Raw genomic sequence first — 6,000 nt, forward strand, 5'->3', positions numbered from 1 at the left:
ACAACCTTCAGTAAAAGGAACCTGAGGGAGCAAGACCAGATGGGCTCAAACGGCGATCCTGTGATGGCTTGCAACACCAGAGGTAGGTCCCAAGAGGGAAAACGGTGTACCCTAGGAGGTGCAGTGTGTAGGGCCCCTTTCAAAAAGGCCAGAACAGCAGGGTGTTGTGATAAGGGAACCAGATTGTCGCACGCGAGGACAGTAGATAAGGCTGCAATCTGTCTACGGATGGTACTATGCGAAAGACCCTTATTTATACCATCCAAGAGGTAGTCCAAAATCTGAGGGATGGTGACCGTCAAAGGACGAAGATTCCGCCTTTCACACCACGTGGAAAAGTTCCTCCACATGGCATCATAAATTCTATTGGTAGAGGGTCGTCTTGAAGCCTGTATTATCGAGATGACCCCCGGCGAATAGGCCTGCCTGGTTAGACTCTCCCGCTCAAGTGCCAAACGGCTAATTGGAGCCACTGGGGTTCCGGATGTTGAAGTCTCCCCTGGGAGAGCGATATGCGATCCGATGGAATCTGCCACGGAGGAGAGAGTGACAAGTCCACGAGGTCGGCAAACCACGGCCACCTCGGCCAATATGGGACCACTAAGAGTAACTCCGCCTGTTCTAGAAGAAGCTTGCGGATGTTTGCCGGTATCAGCGGCAGAGGAGGGAATGCATAAAGGAGACCCCTGGGCCACAGACTGTGAAGAGCATCCGTTCCCTCCGCCCCCCGTGAGGGGAACCTTGTGAAAAACCTTGGTAACTAGGTATTCACCTGAGAGGCAAACAGATCCACTTGTGGCTCTCCGAACCTCTCCGATATGTCCCTGAACAGAGCCGGGTCCAGGCGCCACTCCGAGTGGTCGACCGTGACCCTGCTCAGTGAATCTGCTTGCTGATTCGCTACCCCTGATATGTGTTCTGCACTGATGGATTCCAGGTTGGACTCCGCCCACAGACCCAGGTCCCAGGCCTCCAACATGAGAGACCACGACCGGGTCCCTCCCTGTCTGTTGACATGGGCCTTGGCGGCCACATTGTCCGTCAATATCAGCACGTGTCTGCCCGCCACGAGGAAGAAAAAGTGACGGAGTGCCAGATGGATTGCCCTGAGTTCCAACCAGTTGATATTGTGCACTAAATCTGACCGGGACCATTGACCCTGCGCCATGTGTGTCTGCAGATGAGTGCCCCAGCCAAACAGGCTGGCGTCCGTAGTCAATGTGAGCCTTGTAGGTTCCTTGAACAGGGAACCCTTGTCTATTGCTGGTGAGGTCCACCACGCGAGGGACAACAGTGTGTGGAACGGAACTCTTACCTTCCTTGTGGAAGCACTCACGTTCTGTTTCTGGAAGGGAAGGAGGAACCACTGGAGCCTCCTGGAATGGAGCCTGGCCCACGGAACAATCCCCAGGCAGGAGACCATCTTCCCCAACAACTGGGACAGCTGGACCAGCGGAACCTTCTTCTCCCTCTGTATCTTGAGGGCAAGTGCCCTTATGCTGTCTTTGCATTCCTGAGAGAGGTAAACCATGCAAAGATTCGAATCTATGAGTGCTCCCAGATGGAGGAGACGAGTTGAGGGGGTCATGTGACTCTTCTTGAAGTTCACGGAAAATCCATGAACTTGAAGAGTATTGATTGTGAGTTGAAGATCTGATTGGGCAGAACGGAAGGAACTGGACTGGATAATTATATCGTCCAGATAGCACTGCACGCGCACCGGAATCAACCTGAGATGGGCAGCCAAAACTGCCAAATTTTTTGTGAACACCCGAGGTGCTGAGGACAGTCCGAATGGCAGAGCCCGGTATTGATAATGCCGGTGCGCGTGACAGAACCAGAGGAATCTGCGGTGTTGTGGGAGAATGGGAACATGGAGGTACGCCTCTGTCAGGTCTATAGAGGAGAGGAAATCCCCTTTCCTGATACTGGCTAGAATAGATCTGAGGGACTGCATCTTGAATTTCCTGTAGACTAGGAAATAATTGAGTCCCTTTAGATCCAATATGGCCCTCCAGCCCCCTGAGGCCTTGGGAACTACGAATAGAATGGAATAGAACCCCTTTCCCATCTGACCCGGGGGCACCAGTTCTATGGCCTCGATCTCTAATAGGTGGGAGATGGCCGTGGATACCAACTCGGCCTTGCTTGAGTTTCTTGATGTGGGGCATTGAATAAAACAGTCTGGAGGGATTGATATAAACTCGAGGGCGAGACCATACCTGACTGTCTCCCTTACCCAAGAGTCGTTTGTGGTGGCGTCCCAAGCGTCGCTGAAGAACGCTAAGCGACTACCAATAGGAGGAGCTCCATTGGCATCACTTGGACCGCCTGTAAGGACGGCCCCCTGATCCACAAAAGGAACGCTTTGATTGGAATTGACCTCTGTGCGCCTGACCTTGGCGTTCCAGCTGTCTGTCCTGTTTGGGAAAGAAGGGTCTAGAACTCCTGGTCCAATCCCAGGATTGACCGGCCCGAAAGGGCTGCCTCCACTCCTATGAACCACCTGAATGAAAGGCTTGCCTGCGGAATTCCTGCTGAGGCCTTTTGTCCGGCCTCTTAGAAGGGTGAGCAAGAATTTTGCGCTTATCTTTCCCTTCTATAAGATATGGTTCCAGAATAGGACCAAATAGTTTAGAACCACTATACTTGTCCGTTGACAAGCGCCATTTGGATTTTAAATCCGCCCTCCACTGCTTCAACCACAGCAACCTGCAGGACGAAACAGTGGCCGCAATGGACCTGGCGGAGTACCTGGCAGAATGTAGAGATGCATCAGCTTCATATTCTGAGGTGGCAAGTAGCTTGCCTACTGTCTGGTGTGTGCGCACCTGGTCAGGGGGAATCAGGGCCTGCAATTCGCGAAGCCACATAATGGACGTCCTTGCAAAAAAGGACAAAGAGGTAGCAGCCTTTATCGCCCAAGCAGAGGCCTGGTGAGCTCTGCGGAGAGAAAACTCAAACCTCTTTTCCTCCGCCTTCAGGGCTTCAGCCATATCCCCCGGAATCGTGGATGTAGAAAACAACGACGTGAGTGGGGCATCAACAGTAGGCACTTCTAGAAGGGAAGCAAAGGAGGAGGACACATTAAAGAGTTTCTTTTCCGTGCTACTTGGAGAGGGCAGAGTAGCCAGTGATGACCACTGTTTTTCCACAGTGGTGCGGAAAACATTTGGACAAGGAATTTGTCTCTCTTCCACTACCTATTCAGCGAACAAGGGATTAGATTCTTGTGTAGCGGAGGTAGAAGGTTTGGGCTCCTGTTCCTCCGCCAATTTGGCAGTAGCACAAGCCTTTATAAGCAAGGATTTGAATAGGGAAGGATCAAACAGGCCCGAAGTAGGGGCCGGATCCAGAACAGCCTCTTCATCCTCTGGTAGGGGGATGTCTGCAGTCTCCAAATCCACGGATTCCTCCTCTTCTAACTGAGAGGAAGTCTCAGATTCACCAGTTCCAGCCAACAGGACACGTCCCATTTGTAGCAAGACAGTGGGAGGAGAGGGTGTTACCTGTGGAAGTCTATGGCCCAAAGATGAAGCCATGAACTGGTCAAAGGCATGTTGCATAAACGTCTGGAACTGCTCTGACCATGCCTCCTGTTGGCCTGAAAAACCAATGCCAGCAGCAGTGGAGGTGTACCCCATATCAGAAGCCTGTTGTGCCATGGAAGAAAAGGATGGAGGAGGAGGCAGGGGAGGAGAAGAAAGAGAGGGACCAGCCTGTTCAGTTTCCCCCTGAGGAGACCAAGCCCTGTGGGCTTCCTGAGAAGGTGCAAATTGAGACCCAAAGGGGGAAGGATCCAGCGGAGTGGGGGAAACCACTTCAACCTCGCTGGACCTGAGTCTTTGAACTCTGGAAAATTCTTTTTCTAGCGCCTGATGTCTCCTCGAGGCCTCTCGCTCAGCAGCTTTAGAGGGCTCTAAGTTTTTTGTTTTGGCCTTTTTCTTTCCCCCTGCTGTTAATTCAGAAGATCTGCGCTTTTTTTGCGCGGGGGGAACTTCAGAGCCCTGCGATGACTGAGGAGTAGCACTGTCAGCCATTGTGCACTGGATATTCCGAAAGGAGATATCCAGGAAAGGGGGAAATAACATGCAGACCTGTTATCAGAGAGGGAAACGACCCGTGCCCTGATGAACCACAATGACAAAACAGCCAGACAGCACTCTAGCACTGCCTGTCCAGGCCCTGCAGGCACAGCGCCGCGAGCTAATATGAACAAGTGGACTGTAAAATTTCTCCTCCAGAAACAAAGAGAAGCAACAAGGTTTGTGATGTATAATGTGATTAAATGCAAGGTAAGGTAGTATATGTATATAAATCCCCCCCCCCTTGCCAATCGCTGTAATTCCTAGGGGAATAAAGCAATGACCTCCTTTAGAAGTTGAATCAAGGAACCAAAGGGTATTAATAGGAATTTTGCCAGTAAGGTCAAAGAATTTCCTCTCTCAACGCCAGAAAACTCAATAAGTAAAGTTAAGTAAGAGGCCTGGTCTGGAAATGGCGGCCACACCCTATCAGTCGGAAAACAAGATGGCGACCGTGAGACTCTCCGTCTCCCAAAATGGCGTCCGCCAAAGAAAAACTTCCCCCAATTAAGGCAATCGCACCGGACTGCTCAGTCTTGTGAAGGGATTTGGCCGAAAAGAGGCCCTTCTCCCCTTCTGTAACAATCAGGCACTTGCATTTCAGGCGCGCAGCCTCCGCTGCGATCCGGATCGTCCTCACCGGCAGCTACCTCGTGGCCACGAGGTTGGTGAAACGAGGCCACCAGCAATTTCACGCTCCCGGGAACCTCCGAGAAACCCGAGCCTCCGTTTCAGCGCCAAACAGCTGATTGGAGGCTGATCACTCTGGCGATCCGGCGTGCCTGAAATACAGCCTGCAATGTGTCTGCAGACCTACGGGCCTGCAAACCCACAGGAGCTCAAAGTCACCAAATGTTGCTCCTGATTTACTGTAATTTGGAATAATTTAGAAGCCAATTAATCTGTTAAAAAAATTAGAATCAAAATTTCAATTGAGCTACAAGCAACTAACACAATTTCAATTAACTCAATAGCCTAGCTGAGGAGCCAAAATACTTGCGTTCTAACTGAGCTGAGACTAAGCAAGAACTGGGGAGGAACCGCCCAGAGGAGGCGTGGCTAAAGTTTTTGCTTAGTCTCAACTGAGCAGGAAGGCTATCATAACCCATTGGTGGATGCTACGGTCATCATGATTGGAGAAACTGAATTATACTGACCTGACAATAAAAATACATTGAGTATAGTCTAATGCTAGATAAAACACATAATACAATTAATTATAAAAGATTATTAAAAAGATCTAAAATATATATGTTTCTGGCAAATCCCCAATGCTGCTGCACAGAATCTAACCACCTGCGCCGTGATCACTGCCTGCTCATCCTTAAGCAGCCACTGGAGATAAATACTTTCCAAATGACCAGGATACCTATCAATTATGGGGAGGATGTGTTTTTTTTTTAATAGCTCTGTAGAAGGAATATCGAAGGAGTATGTGTCCAATGGTCTCCACCTCTCCTGAGCCACAGGAGCAGAGTCTTTCATCCAATGGTGTCTTTTTATACTTGCCGTATAGGACAGCCGATTGAAACGCATAATAATAATAATAATAATAATAATAATAATAATAATAATAATAATAATAATAATAATAATAATAATAATAATAATAATAATAATAATAATTTAATTTATATACCGCCCTTCTCCCGCAGGACTCAGGGCGGTGCACAGCATATTAAAACAGATACAAATGTAAAATACAAAGATAAAAAACCCTATAAAACCAAATTAAAAACCAAATATTAGAAGCTGTATTCCAATTAAAATTATACTTAAAAACATCCCTAAATAAAATCCTCCCTAGGTCAGGCTCGCTTGCTGGAAAAGCCATGTCTTGAGGGCGCGGCGGAAAGTAAGGAGATCCGGAATCATCCGGATCTCGGGGGGTAGTTCGTTCCAGAGGGTGGGGGCA

Source organism: Protobothrops mucrosquamatus, unplaced genomic scaffold, assembly GCF_001527695.2.
Source record: "Protobothrops mucrosquamatus isolate PMUCROS unplaced genomic scaffold, P.Mucros_1.0 scaffold_5, whole genome shotgun sequence".
Classification (NCBI taxonomy): Eukaryota; Metazoa; Chordata; class Lepidosauria; order Squamata; family Viperidae; genus Protobothrops; species Protobothrops mucrosquamatus.